Source organism: Leptodactylus fuscus, chromosome 11, assembly GCF_031893055.1.
Source record: "Leptodactylus fuscus isolate aLepFus1 chromosome 11, aLepFus1.hap2, whole genome shotgun sequence".
NCBI classification, from domain to species: domain Eukaryota; kingdom Metazoa; phylum Chordata; class Amphibia; order Anura; family Leptodactylidae; genus Leptodactylus; species Leptodactylus fuscus.
In genome coordinates, this window is record NC_134275.1 from 17,088,028 (window position 1) to 17,114,202 (window position 26,175).

General features: G+C 46.1%; 1 protein-coding gene across 2 annotated transcripts in view; it reads right to left on the reverse strand.

Moving 5' to 3' along the window:
- The window catches only part of AR (androgen receptor), a 221,744-nt gene that overhangs the window by 96,985 nt on the left and 98,584 nt on the right, over positions 1-26,175 (reverse strand). The gene's annotated exons all lie outside the window — the stretch shown is intronic.

Below are 26,175 nucleotides of genomic sequence, written 5' to 3' on the forward strand. Positions count from 1 at the left end.
TTCCATAAATCACTATAGCCATTTCCTTTAAATGATTAAAACAATCAGACTCTAGCAGAGAGCCCATGTGAAGCTCTGTGTGAAACCATATAAAGAACATCAACAACTTATACACAAATGTGATTCTGGTTAGTGGAGCTGCCAGATTGTTAACTACTTCAAGACCAGATGTCTTTCTCCCTCTTTCCAAATATTATTACCAGATGAAGTGCGCGGCCTGTGTAACACTATGTATGTAGTGTCTGTGAAGCAACTTAATGTCTTATGTCTGAAATTGGTCTCAGGCACAGGACTCGAGACAAAGGCCAGTCCCTCAATCCTCTTTCAGAAACCACAGAACTCAATATGTAACAATTAATGCGAAGAGATCAAAAACATTGGGCAATTTCCATTCCGCAATCGTCTCACATCGCCCATCCTGCACAAAGAGACGCAGCTCCATTCTTAAAGGGATTATACTAAGGCTGTGCAATTAATCAAATTTATGCAATTCATTTGCAAAAAATCGTGAAATTGATTTTAGATCCAGCCCATGATCTCAGATATTCCATGCAGGTTATTTCCCCTCGCTTAAAACTACGATGATCAGTTTCTTCACTGTGGTCAATAGTAGACAGAAATGGATAGAGTTTTCTAATAGGGATGAGCGATCCCGATCTTTTCCGGTGAGATCAAGGTCAGAGGTTATCTCAAGATCATATATCATTAATACGGTTGAGCGATCAGGATTGGAAAAGATCGGATCCCGATCGGCGATCGAGCAAATTTCCCGATCGTGATCGGCTGGAAAATGATCGGAAATTGGATTTTAAAATCGAACCTGAAATCACAAAACCCTATTTTCTATGCAAACTAATGGACATCGGTATGCATCTGTTTGCATCTCTTAAATGGATGTGCTAAATGGATGTAAAAAGGTGATGTGAACTGAGATTTAGTCTAAGCAAAAAAATAAATAAAAAAAATTAAAAAATAACTCCTCATCAAGCCCTAGGTTATACCAGTAAACTTGTTATGTCCTATCCACATACCTGACACCCCTTTGATTCTCAGAATGGACGTGTACCCCCGTTGTGAATGTTTCCGCTTCAAAATCTGCCTGCAAGGGGCCACACGGTGGCTCAGTGGTTGGCACTGCAGCCTTGCAGCCCTGGTGTGCAAATTCTGCCAAGGGCAAAAAAACCATCTGCAAGGAGTTTGTATGTTCTCCCCGTGTTTGCATGGATTTCCATCCCATATTCCAAAAAGACATGCTGATCGGGGAAAAAAAACAAAAAAAACCCCCAAAACATTGAGAGTCCTATATGGGGCTCACAATCTACAAAAATAAAATAAAATCAATCTGCCTGCAAAAAACTCAGTGTGAACCAGCCCTTAGGTGTTCTTGTTCACAAGAAATTCATTAGCGCGTTCGCCATTTCTGACTTCAGTCTACCGCAGTTTTCCCATAATCAACACCTATCATCCGATCACAGCTCGGCCCTATAGGGGGTGAGCTAAAAATGCAGACAAGAGGCGAGAGCTGGGGACAATAAAAACTAGGTGACGACACAATAGCTTCTTACCTACTCCGATCCCAGGTCTGTAAACGTCTCATTGACTAGTCTGAGCCTCGGATAGTCCTGCAGTAAATCCCATGAGCGGAGCAGCAGCGATCTATTATCTGTAATCCCTCTATAAAAGTATGAACTGGTCAATGCTGACAATCTTGCACATGAAATGATAACTATTTTCCGGACTATATGCCAAGACTCAGGTATGTGGGATTCATGGTTGTGTTTTCCTAGACCTGCGGCCAATTCAGTTATATACGATGATTAAATAGTTATTTACGGGCGTTTATGTTTCACTGAAACCAATAAGAGTTGTATTTATTATTGTCATACGTCGTAAGCAAAATGAGATATTACATATGCGTAGAATACGATCATTGGCTGCGGTAATAGCGGAAATGTAAAGAATTCTGTATAGGAAAGTGAATGAAATGAACCAGTATCTACGTAGCGGGCTGGTTGGGCGGGGGAGGGGGGGCATACATGGTTTTATTTACATTTTAAAATCCAAATATTGTAACAATTTTTTTTTTTTTTTTTTTTTTTTTTTTTAAAGTCACCATATTCTGTCACCCATAACTTTATACTTCTGTGTACAAGGATGTATAGGGCGTCTTTTTTTGAGGGGCTGGGTGTACTTTTTAGCTATACCATTTTGGGGAATTTCTATTGCTTTGATCATTTTTTATTAAAAAATTTTTTATCAGAGGCAAAACAGTGAAAAAAAAAGGCGGTTTGACTTTTTTGATTTTTTTTCCCTGCTACAGCGTTTACCGTACAGAATTTTTTATTTTATTTTTTTTTATAGATTCGTAGAGCAGACGTTTCAGACAGGGATACTTAGTGTATGAGTTTCACCATATTTAAGTACTTTTAAATGTGTTCTAGGAAAAGGGGGGGGGGGGGTGACTTGAACTTTTTTTTTTTTTTATTTAATTTTATGCATTTATTAGACCCCCCTAGGGATCTTGAACCCCAGGGGGTCTGATCATTAATACAATGCCAATGCATTGCACTAAACAGTGATTTCTATTACAGGCTATATAGGACATTATTCTGTATAATGGTTTGATTTTGCATCATAAAATGCAAGCAATTTTTTTTGTGCACCATGTGAACACAGTTTTACATCAAAGTAAAATTTCCAGTTCTCCAGTTCCAGGTAATAGCAGTAAATGCATGTGCCCTAAAGCATCTGGTGGCAGCACTTCTGTTTTATGGTTTGCGGTATATGACTATAGTATAGGGGTCGTCAGCCTTACAATTGTTGCCCAGCACTCCAAGGACCTCATCTTTGATTTTTTTTTTTTTTAAATTTAAATTGGCACGCTGAACAAAAAAGGTAACCTACCCCTGTCCTATGAGCTTGATCACACATATACTACAGAACTTCTATAATGCAGTACATTATGCCTACCAGTCTAGCCCTCCTTCTGGTGTTAAGATGGCAGACGTGGAGGCCATTGTTAGGTATGGCTGCCATGCCACCCCATCAGTATCCCATGACCATGTGGTGGGAAGCCAAAAATAGTTGTGAAAAAAATAAAGACTCCACAGTATTTTTAATAAAGCTTAATACCGTATATACTCGAATATAAGCCGAATTTTTCAGCACAGTTTTTGTGCTGAAAAAGCCCCCCCCCCCTCGGCTTATACGGTATGTTTTTATCCTGTGTGTATAGAAGGTCGTATTCTAACACATACCAATAGTGTAAACGTTGCATACAACAATATTCAAGTTCCATATATTACAGTATTAAATCATCTCTTGTTCATCCTAATACAAAGTTAGTGACACCTATAGATCACATAGACACATATAGATGCGCCATCTCCTGCGTCTTCCCTTGCAAAGACTTTCATTTATTTATGTCCTCCAGGAGAGATATGATCTGAGAGTGATCACACTACTTCGGGTCAGTCTTAAATAGTTAAATAGTCCTTAACTTGAGCCCAGGAATATCAGACTTATGTTATTGTGGAGCAAAGCTGTTTGTTTCTACCAGAGACAAAGGAACTAACATTACAGTTACCATACCAGTTGTCTTAAAACCTGCACCAAGGTATAATTGGGCTAACGCGCTTGGAGCACAGCGTGTTCCGATCAAGAGAAACATGGGATGTTAATGTGTTAGTTTTGGCTACGACAGAAACAAAATGACTTTGCTGGCCAGCTCTGTGTACAACTAGCAAAAGTTTATGAAGTTTCAATGTGGGAGTCTAGACGAGGAAAGCACTTATCACCCTTTTTGGAAACATTAAAGGGGTTTTCTAGGATTAACATATTGATAATCTGTCTCTTGGACAGGTCTTGAATATCAAATTGGTGGGTGTATTATATCTGACACCTCCACCGATCATCTAATAGCACGAGCCGCGACGCCGAAACTGTATACAGAGCTGGAACAGCATAGATGTGTCCTCTGTTTAGTGGACATGTCAGGTTACTGAAGCTAAGCTCTCATTCAGAACTGATAAAAGCAAAGATACCTCGAAATTAATTAAAACTTAACATTTACAAGATATATCTTAAAAATCGGACCCGAAACAGTCTTAAAATCCAATATGTAGAAAAAAAAAAAAAAAAAAGTAGAACAGTTATCCGATACCAAAGGGCAGTATGGGTAGGGGTCATTTCCCAGGAGTCAGATGGGTATACTTGGTACCTGAATAACACCTAGATGTCCAAAAAAAACCCCCCACACACAACAAACAAAAAACTGCTACCCTTCCAACTGCCCTAGTTTGTCTCTTCCTGACTCCGCCTGACGCGTTTCCAAGCTATGGGTGCTCATCAGACGATTATCTGGAGAGCACAATGGCAAATACACAGCAGATCATCCAAAACAGTTCAACCCCGACTTGCAGGGGAACAACGTTCACATTGGTGAGACAAGAACATGTCCAGATCCAGGAGGCATTCAAGTGATAATATGTTACGACAGAACGAGTTACTAAGGCCGTATTCCTATATGCGGAATGAACCAGCAACACAGACTCGACAGAAGAAATTTGGTTGAAAGGAACTGCGCTCCCTCCATGTGGTTGGATAAATGGCTTTATTGACAGTTATAAACCCCAACACAACGCGTTTCCGGCGTACACATCACCCTTCCTCAAGTGCAATAATTCTTAACCGTTGGGTCAGTTGCGGAGTTGTGACCACTTCACAACTCCATAAGGTGAGACATTCTTGTCCCAACAACTTGACCGTTACCAAACAGAATCGCACTATGGGCTGCTCGGTATTGTTCTTTTTTTTTAACTTTTTTTTGTCTATTTATATATTCATACGGGTTTTCATTCGGGGAGTTCGCTATATACTCGAGTATAAGCCGACCCGTATATAAGCTGAGGCCCCTAATTTTACCACAAAAAACTGGGAAAACTTATTGACTCGAGTATACGCCGAGGGGGGTAAATGCAGCAGCTACTGGAAAATTTCAAAAATTAAAATGGTCGGAGTTTTTGGGTGCAGTAGCTGCTGGTGCTGGGGAAGGGGAGGGGGTGTTTTGGTTGTCTGTCTGCCCCTTCCCTGAGCTTGAGGACTGTTTTTTTTCCCCCCACTTGGAATTCAGTCTGGCTGAGTATAGGGGATCTGCAGTGCTCCTATTAACCCCTTCCCGACGGAACAGGAGCACTGCAGATCCCCTATATTCAGTAGACCGGGCACTGTCAGACACAGGGAGACCTAATGTGTTTGTGTTTCACAGTCATTCTCTACTTTTGTGTCTATTCTAGGGAAAGGAGGGATTTACAACTTTTAATTTAATTTTTTTTTAAAGTTTCCTTTCCCCCCCCCCCCCCCCCACTATTTTATGGGAGATTCTATACATTGATATTGCTGCTGGTCATAGACCTCCCCCCCCCCCCCCTAAAAAGAAAATTATTTTTTTTTGCCGACTCGAGTATAAGCCGGGGGGGGTGGGGGGGGCTTCTGCAGCACGAAAACTGTGCTGAAAAATTCGGCTTATACTCGAATATATATATATATATATATATATATATATATATATATATATATACACACACACACACACATATGCATTAACCCAGTCACCTGGGAAACCCATGGACCCCATTGACTATAATGGGGTCCGTGTGTTTTCACGGTGCCATTTTCCTCACCTTCCATTGGTCTACAGCTCCTATTGCTGTGCATGTAGACTCTCTGCAGAAACCTCCTCCATCAAAAAATTTTTTAAAACAAATCAGTCTACAGTTATACAATAAATAGTAGTCAGATGGGAAGAGACAGATACTTCTCGAGTACATAAAACAGCATGAGGCGGAAAAGAACAGCACGAGCAGGAGGAGATACATATTTAGAGTGTTTATGCGTTACATGGGTCGTTTCACGTATAGGATGTCTAGGAAAAATACCGCAGTTTTTTTTTTGTCAGTTTTTGATGCAGCAGAGCCAAAGCCAACAATCGTAAGAATGGGAAATATTAAAGAAGGACTTGTACTTTTCCTTTGACTTTGGATCCGTGTCAAAAACTGTAGTGGTGCATTTCCAAAAGTCATAATGGGCCGGTCTAATAGTCATATAGTGCAAATTAAAGGCACTATTAGAGCAGTTTAGCAGTCATATCAGGAACAAACGTGCAAACAAGTGTTCATTCCCAATAGTGAGCCTGATACTGCCAACAATTACCCAATGCAGGACAGTTTGCCATCATCAGGTCATCTGATAACTTCGGAGGGACACCGATGGTCCATTGCAACACTTCACCCAAGGGCTGAGCTGCTGATAGACAATGAAAGAATATGACAGGGGAATGATCGCTTTAGCAATTGTTCCCCATGCATGAGGCCTGTGTAATCAGGAAGATGAAGAACAACTACTGTGGACCTCCCCCATAAAAAAAAAATAAAAAAATAAAAAAAAATCTGCATTTTAATTGAGTTTTTGTTGCATTTTTCTCTGCATTGAGATTTAGCAGCTACGTGCAGAGTTTTTCAGAAATGCATGTTTTTTTGAAAATTCAGCTTTTTCCCTGAAACCTCAGGATGACGTTAACCAAAATCTCATTCTAATTGCTGGTACTGTAAAATGTTGAATTTTTCTACTTCATTTCTGCAGCAGCCAAAAACACTGCGTTTCCGCGATGTGCGGCCTTAGCTTAAGCCCCCTTGCAGACGACTGTATGACTGGTCAGGGTGCTATCTGGGGATAGCACACTGACCCATTTATATCTATACACATGAAATACATATAACCGTGTAACAGTCCAGGTCTGGTTTGGGGGCTTTTATTACAACCACTTGGGGTAATTTGCAATGCTGATAACATCGTCAGGAGGAAGCCAATGGTGGATACATAGGATGAGCGTCAGTATTAGAGGAGAAGGCAAATACCGTAGTCCAGAGGAGGCCAATGGTCGATACATAGGATGAGCGGTAGTATTAGAGGAGAAGGCAAATACCGTAGTCCAGAGGAGGCCAATGGACGATGCACAAGATGAGCATCAGTATTAGCAGCAGAGCAGGAGCACATCACTTCAATTACAGGTCAAGATCATAATAATCTCACAAGACAGGAAGTGCAAGGCTGGGTTTATATAGGAAGTTCAATCAGAGAATAGGGTGGAGCAAACCAGAGAGGCGGGAACTGAAACTAGAGACATCAGGAACTAGGCTCAGATCAGCTCAGGAGCTGCCTGGGAAGCTGAATAGCTCAGATGGAAGAGCTGCAACCTCAGACACTGAAGTTCCTGGGTTCAAATCCCAACAGACCATGAAACAAACAGTTCCATGTGTGGGTAGACAGTCCAGGTTGCAAAATATAGACTAGGTCCTATTCCTATTTAATTTTGCGGCCCTGCACCCAAGGTTCCTATTTATTGAATGAAAGGAGCCGTAGAAGCAAAGCCGCCCCACAGGTGACACTTTATTTTTTCAACTATTTATTGGCCCCCGTAGGAGGTTTGACCGTGTGATCTTCTGATTGTAAGTCCCATAGAATGCTATACAACTGTATTGCAGTCTATGGGACTTTGACTTTGTTGCGGCAGGCTCCAGAAGGCTTCCAGGAACAGTTTGGTTCTAACAGTTTCTGCAACGTTGTGTCTTAGCCACCATTGTTAGGTGCAAGTGATAGTACAACAGCACAAGAAGAAAGGTACTATGGGTGACGAGGAATAGTGGGTGCTCATGAGGGAACCATTTTTTATACCATATGAGAGATATGAAAACAATAATGTATATTTATATTATGTTATAATGGTTATAATGAAAAGTCTGCTATGTATATGAGGAGTATCCGATCGCTGTTCAACGTAGGTCATAGACACTTAGCTATTAAAGGGATCCAATCTAATTTTGTGTGCCTAACATGTTGGGAATAACCTTAAAGGGATTCTACCATTAAACTACCTCTTTTTCTAATGAACACGTTGGAATAGCCTTAAGAAAAGCTATTTGTCTCCTACCTTTAGATGTCTTCTCTGTGCCGGCGTTTGGTATATAATCCAGTTTTCGTCCGTATGCAAATGAGTTCTCTCGCAGCACTGGGGGCGGGCTCCAGTTCTCAAACAGCACTGGGGACATCCCCAATGCTGCGAGAGAACTCTCTAGCGCCGCCTCCATCTTCTTCCGGAACATCCTCTTCCTGTGTCTTCTTCTGGTGCAGGCGGTTAAACTTGTAGGCCTCGGGCAGAGCCCGTGGGCACAAGATAAATGGCCGCTTACACAGTTTCACCGCCTCCGGCAGAAGAAGACACAGGAAGAGGATGTTCCTGAAGAAGATGGAGGCGTCGCTGGAGATTTCTCTCACAGCAATGGGGACGCCCCCAGTGCTGTTTGAGCGCTGAGGCCCGCCCCCAGTGCTGCGAGACAACTCATTTCCATACCGGCAAAAACCGGGATTTCTACAGAGCAGCAGCGTGGAGAAGACATCTAAAGGTAGGAGAAGAATAGCCTTTCTTAAGGCTATTCCTACGTTTTAGGCACAAAAAAATACCATCTGAATGATAGGATCCCTTTAAATATTTATGTACTATCTTATCGATATCCTAAGTATCTCTGTGGTGGCGAAACCTCATTTTGTAGAAAGAATATGTATCAAATGTGATTATACAGTATATTGTTTTTCACTGTTCTATGATCTGAGAGATTAACATTGTCTCTAATGCAACTTGAGGAACATGCAAGATACAGCTCTGACAGCTCACAAATCACAGCAGCTGGCCAAGCATTGTAAGGAATTTTGGAACACCGTAGAGTTCAACTTCCTCATCATAGTATTGTTTGTTATATGTGAAGTATCCTGGATACACAGCACTTGCCTAAAATCCTAGGGGCGTAGTAGATGGAGGAGGCTATTGAAATAACTGCTGAGTGATTATCCAGTATCCAACATTTGATATGTACTGTGATAGCGCCAACATAAGCCACAGGGCTGTCGGCTTTCAGATCTCCTTTTCCTACATTTGCATACCTCCCAACTTTTTGGAATGTCAGCGAGGGGTGCTTATAGCTAACTGGGTAAAAGTTTAAGGTTGGTTTGTACATTGATATGATTAAATAGTTATAATATATATAATAATAATATACAGTATATATATATATATATATATATATATATATACATATATATATATATATATATATATATATATATATATATAATATAAGCAAAGTTTGAATCCAGATAAGGTCTGACAAGCAACAAATTATAACATATGTATTATATAAATCGGAGCACCGTATAGTTTATGGAACAAGATTTTATTTTTTTTTCAATGTATATTGTGAGCCTCATATAGGGTTCACAATGTACATTTTTTTCCTATCAGTATGTCCTTGTAGAATGGGAGGAAATCCACACAAATACGGGCAGAACATACAAACTCCTTGCAGATGTTGTTCCTGGCGGGATTGGAGCCCAGGACTCCAGTGTTGCAAGGCTGCAATGCTGATCACTGGGCCATTGTTTTGCCCCTTTGGAGCAATATGTTTAATAGCGTTAACACTCTCAATTTCCAATATCAAAAAGCGGGACATTTAGGCTAAGGCTTCACGTTGCGGAAAAGCTACTGTTTTTGTTAAAGAGTTTGCTGCAGCTTTTTGACCAAAAAGTCAAGGAGTGGATTGACTTCCTCTATATCTCCAATTTCTTTTGTTGCTACTTCTGGGTTTGGCTCAAAAAACAAAGCAAAATCTGCAACAAAAAATAGCAGTTTTTTCCGCAACTGCAGTTTTTCTGCAGTGTGGGGTCCACGTTGCGGAAACGCAGCTTTTTTTGTTGCAGATTTTGCTGCGGTTTTTTGAGCCACAACCCAAGCATGGATACAAAAGGAATGGGAAATATAAGAGAAGCTCTTATATTTCTACCTTCAGCTCAATCCACTCCTGGTTTTGGCTCAAAAAACCGCAGTAAAATCTGCAACAAAAAAAAGTTGTGTTTCCGCAACGTGGGGCCTCAGCCTTAATAAACAAAATGGACAGAGATAGTCAAGACAAAAGTAGGGACTGCTCCACTAACAGAGGAACACTTGGCAGGTAGTTGTCACACAATGGCCTTTTTTTTGCATGGAAAAATTCAATAAAGAATCCTGGGGATTTGTTAGATATCCTGGGGATCCAAATACAGATTCTCCTTATGTAATAACTTGCCATGATTTTTGGATGAAATCCACTTTAGGCTGAAGCCCCACGTTGCAGAAATGCATTTTTTTTTTTTTAGTTGCAAATTTTGTTGTGTTTTTTTGAGCTAAAGCCAAGAGTGGCCACAAATGGAATTGGAAATATATAGAAAGCTCTTATACTTCTAACTTCTGTTCAATCTAGTCCTGGCTTTGGCTCAAAAAAGCACAATAAAAAATCTGTGTTACATGAGATCTCAGCCTTAATATGTAACCTGCATAATATAAACTGCAGTGAGAGTTCCAATTTAAATCAAGAATTGCACGTAAAATTGGCGCATATTCTATGTACATTGTATTGTGTGAGTCATGTGAACATATCTCAAGGCTAGCTCCTATAAAAGACAGCGTCAAACCTCTAGTATGAAGAAATACACTTTTATTAATGACTATTATAACCTAATGTACATAAAAGTAACAACGTATCTACAGTATATTAACAAAGTCACACCGAAACTGGACAATTAATCCTACAAACAAGTCCAAGATCAAATGCAAGAACTAAATGCAACTGCAACTATGCTATACAGTTACAATATAGTATAAAGATTTACACACTGTGCATAAAATGAGTATACAGACCTCTCCCCAAAATCTGTTTTGCCTCCTAGTTTAGCTCCTAGAGCGTTGCCCCCTCGATCTTTCACAGCAACATGTTTGCAAGACTATTTATGCCGTTCCAGATCTGCATTGATGACATTGGTGTTTGACTCGTCTCTGAATATTTGTTACAATGGTTATGCATCTTTTTTGGTTTCTAATGTATAAGAGGGGTGTACAGTCATGAGAAAAAATCTAAGTTCATACTCTCTTTGAATTTTATGGCTGTATGTATTAAGGCCTCGTTCACATCTGCATTGGTAATCCGTTCAGGGGCAGTCTGCAACGCATTTGCAAGTGTGCAGTGAAAGCACAAGGATCCCCATAGACTATAATGAGGTCCATGTGCTTTCCGCACGGGTCATGCGGACAGGAAAGTACAGTAGATCATGGCCAACTTTTCTGTCCGCATGTTCCGTGCGGAAAACACACGAACCCCATTATAGTCTATGGGGTCCGTGTGCTTTCACTGTACACAGCTTGCCAATGCGTTCGTTAGTCCATTCGAGGGGGGGAGGGGGGTCCCCATGCATTGCAATCTGGTTGAGTCTGAACTTTGACTCTGCCATCGCCTGTGTGCTTGAGATCATTTTCCCAGTTTTGGTCAAATTCTGGTTGGATAAATGGTCTCACAAATGATTGAGGCCAAAAATCTCTACTTTGGTCTTATCAGTAATTTCCATGTATAGTATGTATAATTTCCTATTTTTAATCTGATAGGGTTTCCGTTTTTTGCATCCCTAAGTGAATTCGAAGGACAGAAACCCAAACACCGTAGTGTGAACCCAGTGTAACTGTGACCTGTAGAGAAATGTTTTATTTTCATGTAATTTCTCTGAACACTGCAGTTTGGCCTTGGGGTGACTTTGCTGCGACGTCCACTTATAATAAGATTGTCAAGTGTCTTGAATGTTTTCCACTTGTGAATAATTTTTCTCACTATAGAATGACGCACTTCCAATTGTTATCAAGTGACATTACAATTCTTCCCAGATTGATGAGCATCAACAATTGCTTCTCTGAGATCTTGGTGGCGTCTTTCATCTTTGGTATTCTGTTATTACATGCCTGAATGCTGCAGACCAGCAAACTGTCCAAACTTCATCTTGTATAAGTTTGCTGAATATCGATTAATAAAAGGCTGCTACTTAATCTCTCATATCCTTTGGAAGCAATAAGGATGTATTTAATTTTTCACATACTTCTGCATTTTTGTCATAGTTTTGGCTATAGTATAATATATATATATTTTTTGTAGATTGTGAGCCCCATATAGTATTGGAAGAAATCCACGCAAACACAGGGAGAACATACAAACTCCTTACAGATGTTGTTCCTGGCATGATTTGAACCCAGGACTCCAGCACTGCAAGGCTACAGTGCTAACCACTGAGCCACCATGCTGCCCCATATAATATTTTTTTTTATATCACATACTATGTTTTTTTCATGACTGTATTTGGAATCACAGCAGAACTATTAACTTAGTGTCTATAAAACCTGGTTTTCAATTTTTATAGCACAAAACTAATCAATATAGAAAACCAATAGGAGACTATAAATTATATGACAACTAGCAGTACCTGCGACTTTGTCCGCGGCTCCCTGACCCCCTGCGCAACCCACCTCCTGCGCACGCCCGGGCCCACTGTCCTCAATGCACCTGGCCTCTTTCCCCCACAGGCGCTCCCGAGCCCATGTGTCTCCACCGCCGTGGCACAGCCTCTGCCGCCTGTCCTGCCCGTGCGCCCCACCGGCCCCTCTCTGTGGCTCGCGACAATGGCCCCCGCCGGTTGAAGACATGCAAAGCACCCCCCACTGCACCCTTACCACAGTTCCCTGCGGGCCCACCTTTGAACACCTGGCCCCCCTTTCCCCGCTGGACCCCCAACATCCCTTTCCCCCTAACCCCCCCACCAACAACCCTCTTTATCTCTAGACCCCCAACATCCCCCCCCCCCAACTCTCTTCATCCCCAGACCCCCCCCTAGCCCCCGAAGCCAGCAACCGCTACCTGGAGCCGCTGTAGTCACTGAAAAGGTGGTGTGGAGGTATGTGTCCATTCTTCCGCGGGTGTTCGTCCAGACGGCAAGTTACGGGTGACGATGCGGCCGTCTGGTGTGTGGTGACGCGGGCAGAACTTATGCCGGCTCCACGCTGCCGGCCGGCTTGGCGGCGTCGCTCCGGAGCCGGGAGACGCTGCCATTTTCTCCGGCGGACTTGCTCACTGGTGCCGCCTACGCAATGCCACCAATGTATCAGGCCGCTCAGCTTTCCCTGCGGCCTGCCCACAGACTGCAGCCAAGCAATCAGAGCCCAGCTGAAAGACCTGTGATGATGTCATCTCATGGCCTGCAGCGGAGGCAGAGAGAACGTTCTCCGGTCACGGTCGGGATTCTGGGTGAGTGTGGAACCTAAGAAGTAGCCTGTCTTTCCTTCCTAGTGAATATGTATATGTGTGAAATCTCACCTAAATCCGTTTAGCCGTTTGAGGAACAAACATCCAAACCCACAAACCCACAAACATCCAAACACACAAACTTTCACATTTATAATATTAGTAGAATGATACAACAGGTCAAAACTACTGTAAGACATCATGTCATCACTAACACCCTGGTGGCCACCGCAAAAGGTTTGGATCAGTAAATGTCTATGCCTTGCTGTCCAGATGGCAGAACGTTACGGACCTGAAGGGGTAGTGGAGTGTAGCACATGACTAGAAATGGTATGAGAGCAGTTAGGGCAAGTTAAGGTGAAGGGGTGAAACTAGGGACAAGGGGGTGGGTCAAGGTTAGATATTTTGTAAATATGGTAGCTTAGTGAAGGGCTCATTATCTCTAGGAGAATCGTTGGGTGAAGTTGTCTCCTACCATGGCTGATATAGACGCGCTGCTCCGGGAGATCCGTCAGGCTGCTCAACTTCAGGGCCCTGGCTGGCTTCGGGAGCGTTTCTTGGGGGCCCCTCCGGTGGTTGCTTCTCCTGCCTCTGGAGGGGATCTGCGGCCGCCCAGACGGCGTGCCCGACCTCCTGAACGGCTCAGTCCTGAGCTGTCCCCGCAGCCCAGGTGTCGCCGTCGGAGCCCCATCAGGGACCCTTCTGCGCTGTCTCCTGGTCGGCCTCCTCTGTCGGCTGGGCGCAGCGTGGGGAGGAATCCATGTGTGCGGCCTGGGCGTGCGGCTCCGGGGGGATCCAGGCGCGTGTCCCCCTCCCCCCGGCGTCGGGATCCTGCTGGTGCTGCTGCGGCTGCTTCCCCTGCTGATGTGCCTAGCAGGGGGCGTGCCCGTCGAGAGCGGAGGTCCGGCGGCGCTCCGGAGCCTCTGGATACTTCCCTCCAGTCTCTTCAGGCTTCCCAGTCCGGGGGCCGGGCCTCAAGCCTGGATGGTGGAGCTGCGGCCTTGCCGGAAGTTCCTGGCCGGCGGCCATCTTGCGGTTCCTCTGTGCTGGTTGGCAGCGGGGCGGGTGCTTCCGGGTATAGCCCCGCCCCTTCCGATGACGACGACGCTGATTCCGGAGAGGGGGAGGAGGCTGAAGCTGCGGCCCCGCCCCCTCCAACGCGGCCTAGTGATCCTGCTGCGCCCGGTGAGTGGGCTGGCTGCAGGAGCAGCCCAACGCTGAATCCTCCTGCTGCTGCTGCTTCCACTGCGGGTGGCTCTGTGCCGGCCTCATACCCTGGACCTTCATCTTCCTCGCTGCCTGGAGGTGGTCTGACGTCGGGAGGGACGGCTGCCGGGGACCTCCCCGCTCGAGCTGGTGAGTGGACCTTCACCCCTTCTGCAACTCCAGGGGGGGGGGGGGGTTGGGGGGGGGAGATCCGGCCCTATTTTTTGCTAACATGCAGGGTTTTTTCCAAGGTTTTCAACAGTTTGTGTGTGCTGGGGGGGGGGGTTTGGTAGGGGGTTCCCTGTTAGTGTTTGGGAGGCGGCGCGTCCGGGGCCTTCGGTGCTTCTGGGGTGGCGTGTGGTTGCGGGGCCCCGGCTAGCGGTGCTGTTGGGTCATCTGCGGCGCAATCGGCGGCTGTCAGTGATGGTGGGGGATCTGCGGCTGTGGATCCGGTGGTAGCTGGGGGTGCGGCGGAGGTTTTAGGGTCTGGTGGGGAAGTTGCTGCTGCTGGGACGGAGGCGGCGAAGTCTAAGGATGATGTTCGCCTGGCGGATTCCGCCAAGGCGGAGGTTTATGTGTGTTTTGAGGGGCCGTTAGGGGCCCACTTGAAACAGGAGGTGAGGGAAAGGATCTGGAAGGGGGAGTATGTGGAGATTTTCTCCCTACTCCATCTTGAAAAATTTAATTTAGATCGGGTTAAGCCAGATGAGTGCAAAAAGGAGGAGGAGGAACGGCGCCGTTATAGGCTCATTCCTCGTACCTTCTCGAACTGGCTTCAAGCCTTCTGCATCCTAGCCAGTGTGGTGGGGGAAAAAGCGCCGGACAGTTGTTCGGCCTTATTTTGCTACCTTGATTCTATTGGTGAGGCGTATCGGGTCTATGGGGGTAACGCGTGGCTGAGGTACGACGAACACTTCCGTCAGCGTAAGGCAGTGCGTCCCTCCTTGCGTTGGGACCACAAAGATATTAGCTCATGGATGAAATTGATGGCGGCTTCCCGGGTTGGTGGGGGTCAGTCCTTTCGAGACGGGGCCGGCGGCTCTGGGTCCACGGCGGGGCGGTCGGCGGGAGCAGGTAGACGATGCTGTTGGCAGTATAATGAAGGGCAGTGCAAGTTCGGGGGAGACTGTCGCTTTAAGCACGAGTGCTCCGGTTGTGGGGGGTATCACCCCCTCACGCGCTGTTTTAAGAAGGGAAAGGGTAAAGGGGGGGATGCTGACAACAAGAGGGGCGACTCCGGTGAATGTGGAAAGGATGGTAGAGTTTCTAGGGCAATATCCAAATAGGGCGGCGGCCGCGCGTTTGTTTCGGGGGTTTTCTGTAGGTTTTAGTATTCCGTGTTCTAATTTGGGGGGTGGGGGGGAGCCTAAAAATCTGGCGTCGGCATTGGCGCACCCTGAGGTGGTGTCGGCTAAGTTGGCGAAGGAGGTGGAATTGGGCCGTATGGCGGGCCCGTTTTCGGTGCCGCCTTTGTTTGGTCTTCGGGTCTCACCTTTGGGGGTGGTGCCCAAAAAGGAGCCTAACAAATTCCGCCTCATTCACCACTTGTCTCATCCTGAGGGGAGTTCTGTCAATGACGGGATTGATCCTGAGTTGTGTGCAGTGTCTTATGCGTCTTTTGATGCGGCTTTGGCTTGGGTGCGTCGATATGGCAAGGGGGCGTTGCTTGCTAAAACTGATATTGAGGAGGCCTTCCGTCTTTTACCGGTGCATCCTGACAGCTTCCACCTTCTGGGGTGTAAGTGGCAGGGGGGTTATTTTGTTGACAAGTGTTTGCCAATGGGGTGCTCGATCTCCTGTGCTTACTTTGAGGAGTTCAGCACCTTTTTGGAGTGGGTAGTGCGGCACCGAGTGCAGGTTGACTCGGTGTTGCACTACTTTGACGACTTTTTGTTTATCGGTCCCCCTGGCAGGTGGGTATGCCCCTTGCTGTTACAGGCCATGGAGGATACCTGCCACGATTTTGGAGTCCCGTTGGCACCGGACAAGACGGAGGGTCCGACTACGGTGGTTAAGTTTTTAGGCATTGTCATTGATACTGAACGGTTGGAGTGCAGATTGCCAGATGACAAGTTGGTTGCTTTGCGGGAGTTGGTAGGGCGGGCGGTGCGGCAGAGGAAACTTTGGTTGCGTGAGTTGCAATCCTTGTTGGGACACCTGAACTTTGCTTGTCGCATTATGCCCATGGGGAGGGTGTTTTGCCGTCGCCTGGCTACTGCTACGGCGGGTGTGCGGCGCCCATTTCATTTTGTGCGTTTGGGGGCGGATTTGCGGGAGGATTTGTTGGTTTGGGAGGGATTTTTGGCTAGGTATAACGGTCGGTCGCTGTTGCAAGGTGCGCTGGTTTCCAATCAAGATTTGGATCTGTTCACGGACGCGTCTGGGGCTCATGGGTTCGGGGCTTATTTCCAGGGGCAGTGGTGCGCAGGGGAGTGGCCTCTGACTTGGCGGTCTAATGGGTGGGTGCGGAATATGGCCTTGCTCGAACTGTTTCCGATAGTGGTGGCTGCGTTTGTTTGGGGTGACCGGTTGCGTGATCGCCGGGTCCGTTTTCTCTGTGATAATTTGGGGGTAGTACAGGCCATTAATTCACAGTCTGCTCATTCCCCTCCTGTGGTGAGGTTGTTGCGTGCATTGGTGCTGCGGGGACTCGAGCTTAATGCGCACTTTGTAGCTGTACACTTGCCAGGGGTTTCTAATGTTATAGCGGATTCCCTTTCTCGTTTCCAGTGGGACAGATTTCGGGAGGTGGCGCCGGAAGCGGACGAGGAGGGTATCCCTTGCCCGGAGGAGCTGTGGTCCCTGGTTTGAGTATGGCTTTGTCGCTGGTGAGGAGGTCTTTGGGGGACTCGACGTGGTCGGGGTATGCTAAGGTTTGGTCGGAGTGGGAGGCGCTGTTGCGGGAACTGCACGGTGGGGGGGGGGTTCCTGATGATTTTGAGGTGTCCGTGCTGGTGTTTGTGGGTTTGGCTTTTGGTTCTGGGGTATCTCCGTCGGGTTTGTCCCGGAGGCTGTCTGCGTTAGCTTTTTGGTTTAAATTTAAAGGTTTTCGTGATTGCACTAAGTCTTTTCTGGTGCGCCAGGCCGTTAAGGGCTTTCGCAGGGGATCTTCGGTCAGGGATAGTAGGCGCCCGTTGTCCTTTGTGATTGTGCGGGACCTGGTGGGAGTTCTTGGTCGCGTGTGCCTGTCGGAGTATGAGGTGGCGTTGTTTAGCTTAGCTTTTTCGCTGGCGTTTTTTGGGGCCTTTCGGGTTTCCGAGTTGGTGTCTCCTAGTCGTGTGTGCCCGGGCGGGCTGTTGCTGGGGGATTGCCGTTTGTCGGGGGATGAGTTGGTTTGCCGCATTCGTCGGTCTAAGACTGACCAGGAGGGTAGGGGTTTGGTGGTCCGGTTGCATAGGTTGCAAGGGTCTGTGGTCTGTCCGGTGGGGTGTAATGAGGCCTTTTTGCGTCTGCGGCCGGAGGGTGGTGCGGCATTACTAGTGCATGCTAATCTGTCTTGTTTGTCAAAATTTCAATTTGTGCAGGTGCTGCGGAAGGGTCTGGCATTACTGGGGCTTTCCTCGGTGGATTTCAGTTCCCATTCCTTTCGGATTGGGGCTGCCACTGAGGCGGCACGGTGGGGTTTGCCTGCGGAGGTTATCCGCCGTATTGGGAGGTGGGAATCGGATCGTTTTCGCTTGTATGTTAGGCCTCATCTGCTATGATTGGTCAGGGTAGTTTTTGGTTGTTGGTTTTCTTTTAACATCATGGGGTTGTTTTTATATTTTGTTTGTTCTGTTGCAGGTTCGTCTCCCTGTTTGGTCTGGATCGCTGGCCATTCTTATGTGTACTGGGGAGGAGTTCGTGCTGATGCTCGGCCGTCGGGTCGGCAGTTGGGTTTCGCAAGGTCGGAGGTGCAGATCAAGTGGATCGGGGTTAGGGGTTTGCTGTGGTACCGACTTCTGGGTGAGCTACAGTATTTTGTCGATATGGATAGGGCTCCTGATGTTTTAGTCATTCACGCCGTGGGGGAATGATTTGGGGCTGAGGGCGTCTAGGGAGGTGACTCGGGATATTAAGTTGGATCTTCTGCGCTTATGGGCGACCTTTCCCGGTCTTCTAGTAGTTTGGTCAGACATTGTTCCTCGGTTGTCCTGGAGGCATGCTCGTTCGGTCGCGGGCATTAATAAGGCCCGGATCAAGCTTAATCGGGCAGTGGGTCGGTTTGTGGCTAGGAACGGTGGGGTGGTGGTTCGGCATCGCGAGCTGGAGGTTGCGTCCCCTGATCTTTTTCGGCCTGATGGCGTACATCTTAATGCCATTGGTATCGACATGTGGCTGTTGGGCATTCGGGACGGTGTTGAGCGAGCTTTGCGGGTGTGGGGAGACGAACGGGTGTAAGGAGTCACTCCCGTTCGTCGTGGCATGGTCAGGAGGGGTCTTTGTAGGCAAAGCGCGGGTGGAGGACCAAAAGGGGGGTTAGCTCCACCCACTTTATGTAGGGATGATAGTTTGAAATTTAAGGGTTGATAAGTCCTGAGGCAGGGTACCCAGGACGGGTTTACACTCCGGTGTGGGTGCCCTTTGGCTAGGAGTGCACGGCCAGGGGTAATAGCCGGAATTTGTTGTAGTTCTTATGGGGGTAAAAATATTGCCTTCAGAGACCCCTCCTTATGTCGGGGTGGAGTTATCGTGGGGGAGGATTATGGTGATGTTATGCATAATGTTATTGTTATTTTCAAATTTAGTCAAGGATATTTGTTAATGGTTTTAATAAAATTGGCCGCTGTGGCCTTTACTTCCAACTAACGTGTCAGTGTCCTTAATGGGAGTGAGGGTGAATGGGGTTTGGATTTAGGTCACAGCTCTTACTAGACCATTTTATTAGTCATGTTACACAATATAATAACAGAAAGGTCAAGCACGCTCCATATTAGATCCAGCAACGTATTCCGTGGTCTGGTTACTCAGTATCATACCGTTTCCTAGTGTTGGCTGTGTTTGTTTAGTTTATCCATTTATCTTAATATTCAAGGAACTTTGACTTTAGATTGGTGACATTTTCATGGCAAAACGTGAAGCCAAGATTCCAATAAAGAAAAGTAACAGAGGTAGAATAATTTTTGGTCTTGGCAGCCAAAAAGACATGTGTTTTCCTGCATATGCAGATATTTACTCTGTGCAGAAAGAATAATGAAGAATTACCTTCAAGCTGTGCAGTGTTTTACATGGACGATTCGCTAGAGAATCAATTACAATCCTATAACGACATTTCCTGCCGGTAGATGAAGTTGAGCAACTGTGTATCTGTGTACACGGAGAGGGAGATTCCCATCCGGTAAATCCCGAACATCCAGGGTGAGATTCCTTAGCTCCAAGTTCTAGCATTTGTCTCTCAAATAGCAGCAACAAGAGGGAACCCCTTCAAGTGCTGCAAATTACCCGATGGCCCTCGGTTCCTACCTGGTCTTTAGTTTTTCCTGAATGATGTGTTTAGTGTTGTGAAAAACTTGAGCAACTTTAAGGCTGAGGCCCCACGTTGCGGAAACACAGCTTTTTTGTTGCAGATTTTGTTGCCTTTTTTTGAGCCAAAGGATGTTTGTTCCTCAATCACACCCAAACCGCTGAATGGATTGCTTTGAAATTTCACACACATCTACATATTGGCCATGAAGGATACATAGGCTACTTTAAACGTGTCTCACTCACCCCAAATCGCCACCGCGACCCTCAAAAGTTGGCTCCGGGTCCACTGTCGGCCCTGAGGTCAGTGCAGGTAGTGACACGCAACTCCGATTGGTGCATGGCGGTGCGGGGGTGACAGCACAGCGGCCCCATAGGTTAGCGCCGAAATGTGGCCGTGACCAGTGCGCGAGGACACTTGCCTGAACATGGCGGCTGCCTGCATGTTCCCAACGCTGCTCACATGCCGGCCAGCCACATATCGTCTAATGCTGGCATTACATACAGCAGCACGACCAGGCCTCAAGCCCACAGCTGCCCGTACCCGCGTACTGTGTGGCCGGGAACAGACAGCACAGACAGCACTCACTCTCATGTCACGGTCACTACACACAGACATCCCCAGCATATGCAAGGTGAGTGCTGGAGGTTCCGTGATCGCCAGTTTCCTTAGTAATGGTGGTGGGGGTTTACAAGAGTTGGTGTGTAGGGGGCTGGGGGGGGGAGAGAGGTGCTGGGTAGGAGAAAGAGGGGGGGTTGGTGGTTTAGGGGAGGTGCTGGGAGTTAGGGAGGAGGCCTGGAGGGGTTTTTTGGTGGGGGGTTGGGACCAGAGGGCAGAGGGTGAGTAGGAGGGAGGCCGATTGCACAGGTTAAAGGGGGAGGTGGGCGGGTGACTGGGGTCACGGGTGGTTGGTGGTGGTGGGGGCAGGGGGGAGATGTGGAAGGTGACTGTAGGCTCTAAAGGGGGGAGGGGGCGCGGGTGGGAGATAAGGGGAGACCAGGGGGCGCGGGTGGGTGCTAGGTGGGGAGCCGGGGCCAGAGCAGCAGGGCTGTGGGGTCCCGCCACACCAGGGTGTGGGAGGGGACCATGGTGGCCACAAGAAAAGAGCCGTGGGGGGGCCAACGGGCCGCGCTGCACATGGTTCGTGCAAGGAAGGGGGGTCCGCGGACGAAGTCGCGGGTATATCTAGTATTAAACATAATAAGAAGTAGCTTTACAGTAGTCAGTCCATAAATACATGTACACCCATTGCCTATGCCTGTAGAGACCAACCCTTGCCAATATAGGATCTGCTATTTTTGAGAAACAGGGTCTGAATTTTTTACATTCTTTTTCAGATACGTAGGTGTCACTATAATGGACATAGCAGCCGGTATTTACTAAGTTTTCCACAGCTACTGTACTGTGCCAGGCGGCAGGGCACAGGCAAGCCAGAAGGTCAGAACGGGCAACTCAGCTCCACCGGTCAGGGACAGGCAGAGGTCATACGTTGCTATTGATTCTGACCCTGTTCTTTAGACTTCCAAAGTCTGGAAACAGGATCAGGTCAATAAACGAGAAACCAGCAGACGCACAGAAATAAGATACCCTTGCAGGAACCAGCTAGCTGAGATCCTATATTGCTCAGGCGCTGTAAAGTACTATGAATAGCCCAGGGTTTCGTGGGATTTCCTGGAAAGGTCCACTGGTGCTCACGTTAGGCTTTCATGTTGCAAGGAGGGAGGGTATGCCTGTCCTAAGCGCAGGCACAGCTGTGTCAGTAGCAGGAGGATGTGCATGGCTACATGGAGAGGTAGGAACTGCACGGTGTAGCTGTGGTGGCTGTGTCTGCTGGAATAGATAGCATGCGAGCGAGCGTAGAGAATTAGCGCTATATACAGAAATCCAATCTAGAAAATGTATTAATGATGTGGTCATGATTTATAATCCTACTAATATATGTGAAAGTTTGTGTGTTTGGATGTTTGTTCCTCAATCACGCAAAATCAGTTGAACAGATTTGAATGAAATTTGGCACATAGATAGTTTGTAACCTCGATTAACACATAGGCTACTTTTTATCCTGGTAAATGACATGGCTTCACGACTATTATGAATTTATGCAAAAAAAACGTAGAAAAAAACAGGGCACTCACCGACCAGTGGGTAAAACTTGACAAACTTTTATTTCATTTTCTTAAAAACATCATGGCACTCACAAACGGGAATCAGATCAGATGGAACAAGATATAGCTGAAGCAACGACCGTTTCGTGCATAGTGCACTTCATCAGGCTTCCTGGAAGCTATATCTTGTTCCATCTGATCTGATTCCCATATGTGAGTGCCATGATGTTTTTAAGAAAATGAAATAAAAGTTTGTCAAGTTTTACCCATTGGTCGGTGAGTGCCCTGTTTTTTTCTACATTTTTTTTGTTGCATTTTTGGACTTTTTTGGACTATTTAACAGTGAGCACCCGACCGTGTATTTGCCGGGATATTTTGTAACCCGTCAATACTCCCCATAATTGATTGGGTCGAAAGAGGCGCCATATTACTGTTGAGATTGCCGCATTATTCCTTAATATTGATCAACTAATAATTTTTGAGAGTGGTGACGCTGCTTCGTTTTCTCTGTTATGAATTTATGTTCACATACTATATTACACTGTTCCTGCAGCAGCTTATTTCAGCTTCTGAAAAAGCCAGGGCTGTTATCTATATGTGTAAACACTCAGCTAAACCTCAGTAGATTTTATAAATGCATTTGCATATTATCTGATCAGCTCCAGGCAATATGCACACACACTGGATGGGAAAATACCTTTAATCCAAATTGGCAGTTTGCTAGTTTTAAAAAAGAAAATCTAATTTCTTGCAAAACTCTAAAACAACGAGAGCTATGAAGGAAGCCAGAAGTCACTGAGTTCTCCTCAAGCGGAGCTGAGGGGGATCATTGGCGCCAACAACACGCTCATTATATGGCGGCCCAGCGAGCTGCCGAGATGCCGGAACAATCACAGGCATGGTGTGAGGAACAAGTTCAGCAGCAGGTTAGCTTCACAGTTGCTGAAACGCGGATTATCAACACCAACAACGCGCTCATTATATCGCATCCCAGTGAGCTGCTGAGATGCCGGAACAATCACAGACACGGTGTGAGGAACAAGTTCAGCGGCAGTCCAGCTTAAGAGCTGCCAAAATTCTGGAGCAGGCAAACCATCGATGGCAGGAATTTGCTGAATACAGGCGGATCATCAGCGCCAAAAACCCGCAGACGAAGTCGCGGTCAGAGGTTAGTAAACCATAATATACAAAGCAAAAATCAGTCAATGAGCGACAAACATGTAGAGATCCTAGTTCTCCACCACCATAGTTGACACTATCACCACCATACTTATTCATCCACATGGTCACTTTTTGCTGCAGGTTTGTAATCCCAACACTAAGATGGACACAAAAGTAAGTAAACGTATAGAAGAAAGACTGATGCATTCTCCTTCTTTTACACAAACTCTTGGGATTGACTCAAAAACTGAAATAAAAACCACAAATATAAATCCTGCCTAAACGTTCCCTTCAAGGGTTTTACGCATCGAATATCTGGATATTTATTTTAACGTATAAGTATTTGGCTACCGAGCAGCGTTCTCTCCCTCTCTGACCACAGCAACGCGTGAAGCTCTGTTTACAGAAGGGAGATAAACCGTCTACGTTCAGTAATCTGGTCCGGTTACATTCTGCCTGTTCTATATTAGCTATACCTTAAATACAATCTAGGTTTTCTTCTTACAAATTAACTAATCAATGTAGAACGCTTTGCACGGAAATGAGACCTCGGCACTGAGAGTCCATTGCATGTAAATGTAAGAAGGATTGACATTTAACGTTCCTTAGAAAGGCCAAGCTGAGCGCTCATTTACAAACAATTACGGAAAACTATTTGTGGCAGACGTGAACGTTCTATGATCTGTAACTCTTGTAACACTTGTTGGTCTTATTTTTGGCCCCTACACGTGGACGCTGGCCATCTCAGAATAGGTCTAAAAATCTTAACCTGTGATCTAAATCTTTGTGCGATCTATTGATCTGAGAATAGACGTGTAGAGGTAAGAGAATCCGAGTAAAGAGTACGCTCCTTCCACGTAATGGTATCGGTATCTTGCAATCATGTTGCCAATGACTAATGATGGGAGTCCCCCTTCTGGAGCCATATAAATGCTGTGGTCCCAATGTACTGCAGCATCTAAAGGGTTAAATAGATCCTGGGCATTAGGATGGGATGCATGCCTGCGAATACACAGTTATGCACCCGCTTCACATGATGCTGGAGACCCTGTGGAGGAGGAAGGTCGTATGTATCAGGATAAAGCACATTAGTGACTTGCATAGTAACTCTATTGGTTAGTCACTAACAGGTTAAACATAGGACTACGAAGTGATTTCATCTTAGCAGCACGCCATGCTGTACTGTGGATGGGATCCAAGAATCATGCTGTCACTCTGTGGTTCTCTCAACCAGGACATCATGGTCAATGACCCTAACCAGGCTTCAAAATAAAGCTTTTAAAAACGTAGCATCATGGCTAGAGAAGATATCGGGAGCGTGACAGGTGAAGCACACAAAACGGCAAAAATCTGCACTCACATACTATAGCTTGGTGCACTTTTCTGGGTGTTTTTTTTTACTTAAGAAACAACATAGAGAACATGAAGATTCAGGTATTACTATTAGGATGGGTGAAAAACCAAATGGGCTTAACAACTTGAACATATGATCTGAAACTTACAATCTAAATTTCCTATTTCTCACATATATGAAGATCCGAATTTCACAATCTAAATGTCTTATTTTATGCCTGGTTCAAATCTGCGTCTGGTAATCCGCTCAGGGAGTTCACATGAGGACCCTCCTGAACGGACTACCAAATGCATTGGCAAGCGGGGTGCAGTGAAAGCACACAGACCCCATAGACTATAATGGGGTCCGTGTGCTTGCTGCGTGCTGCCCACACGAATGTTGTGGACATGAAAGTAGATCACAATCTACTTTTCTGTCCACATATTCCATGTGGGCATCACGCGGAAAGCACACGGACCCCATTAAAGTCTATGGGGTCTGTGTGCTTTCACTGCACACCGCTTGCAAATGCGTTTGATATTCCGTTCAGGGGGGAGGGGGGTTCCCATTCAGACTCTCCGAATGGATTACCAAACGCAGATGTGAACTAACTCTTACACATGTATGAGGAACTGCAGCTCACAATCTAAATTTACTCTCTACTCTCTTTACAATGTAAATTTCCTACAGATACACATATTAGGACTAGAGATGAGCGAACAGTAAAATGTTCGATATTCGATATTCGTTTCGAGTAGCCCCTCAATATTCGACTAATCAAATCGAATATCGAACCCTATTATAGTCTATGGGGGGAAAATGCTCGTTTCAGGGGTAGGCAACGTTCAATCAAATTATACTTACCAAGTCCACGAGTGAGGGTCGGGCTGGATCCTCCGAGAAGTCTTCTCCGTGCAGCTTCCCTGCGGCGTCTTCCGGCTCTGAATTCACTCTGCCAGGCATTGGGCCTGGGCAGAGCCGACTGCACATGTCCGCATTACAAGCAGACATGCGGAGTCGGCTCTGCCCAGGCCCGATGCCCGGCAGAGTGAATTCAGAGCCGGAAGACGCCGCAGGGAAGCTGCACGGAGAAGACTTCTAAAGGTAGGAGAGGAACCAGCGTTGATTGGCCGACTGTATAGCATTCAGCCAATCAATGCTGGTTCTGCATCGAACTTTTCCATTCGAATAGCGAGTGGTACTCCATGGAGTACGATCGAGTACTACTCGCTCATCTCTAATTAGGACCATCTTTTTTTTACGCCAAGAGTTTTCTTCATGTTTTGGGATTTGGAGTACTTAGACCTGGTTCACATCTGTGTTCGGTATTCCGTTCGGGGAGTCGGCTTGGGGACCCAAAGAATAGAAAGCCAAACTCTAGTCTGAACTTAACATCAGTCCCACCATGTCTTGCCGCTGTCCCATCACTCAAGGTGGCTCCTTACCAATTGCCAATGGCTCCTCCAAGTTCTGCTCTCAACTCCTCTCCTGCAACCCTTGCCAAACCGTGCCATTAACATGGGGTCACACACACCGACACAAGGCACACAAGGGAGCGTTTACAAATGATATCAGTCATTCCTCTTATATAGGTGCATATTATAGCATGGGAAGAATATGCAAATCTGACTTCCATGACGTAATTAGGATGCCAGTGCCTCAAGTATGCACACCAACAGAGGGCGCTGGCATCCTAATTACATCATGGAAGTCAGATTTGCATATTCT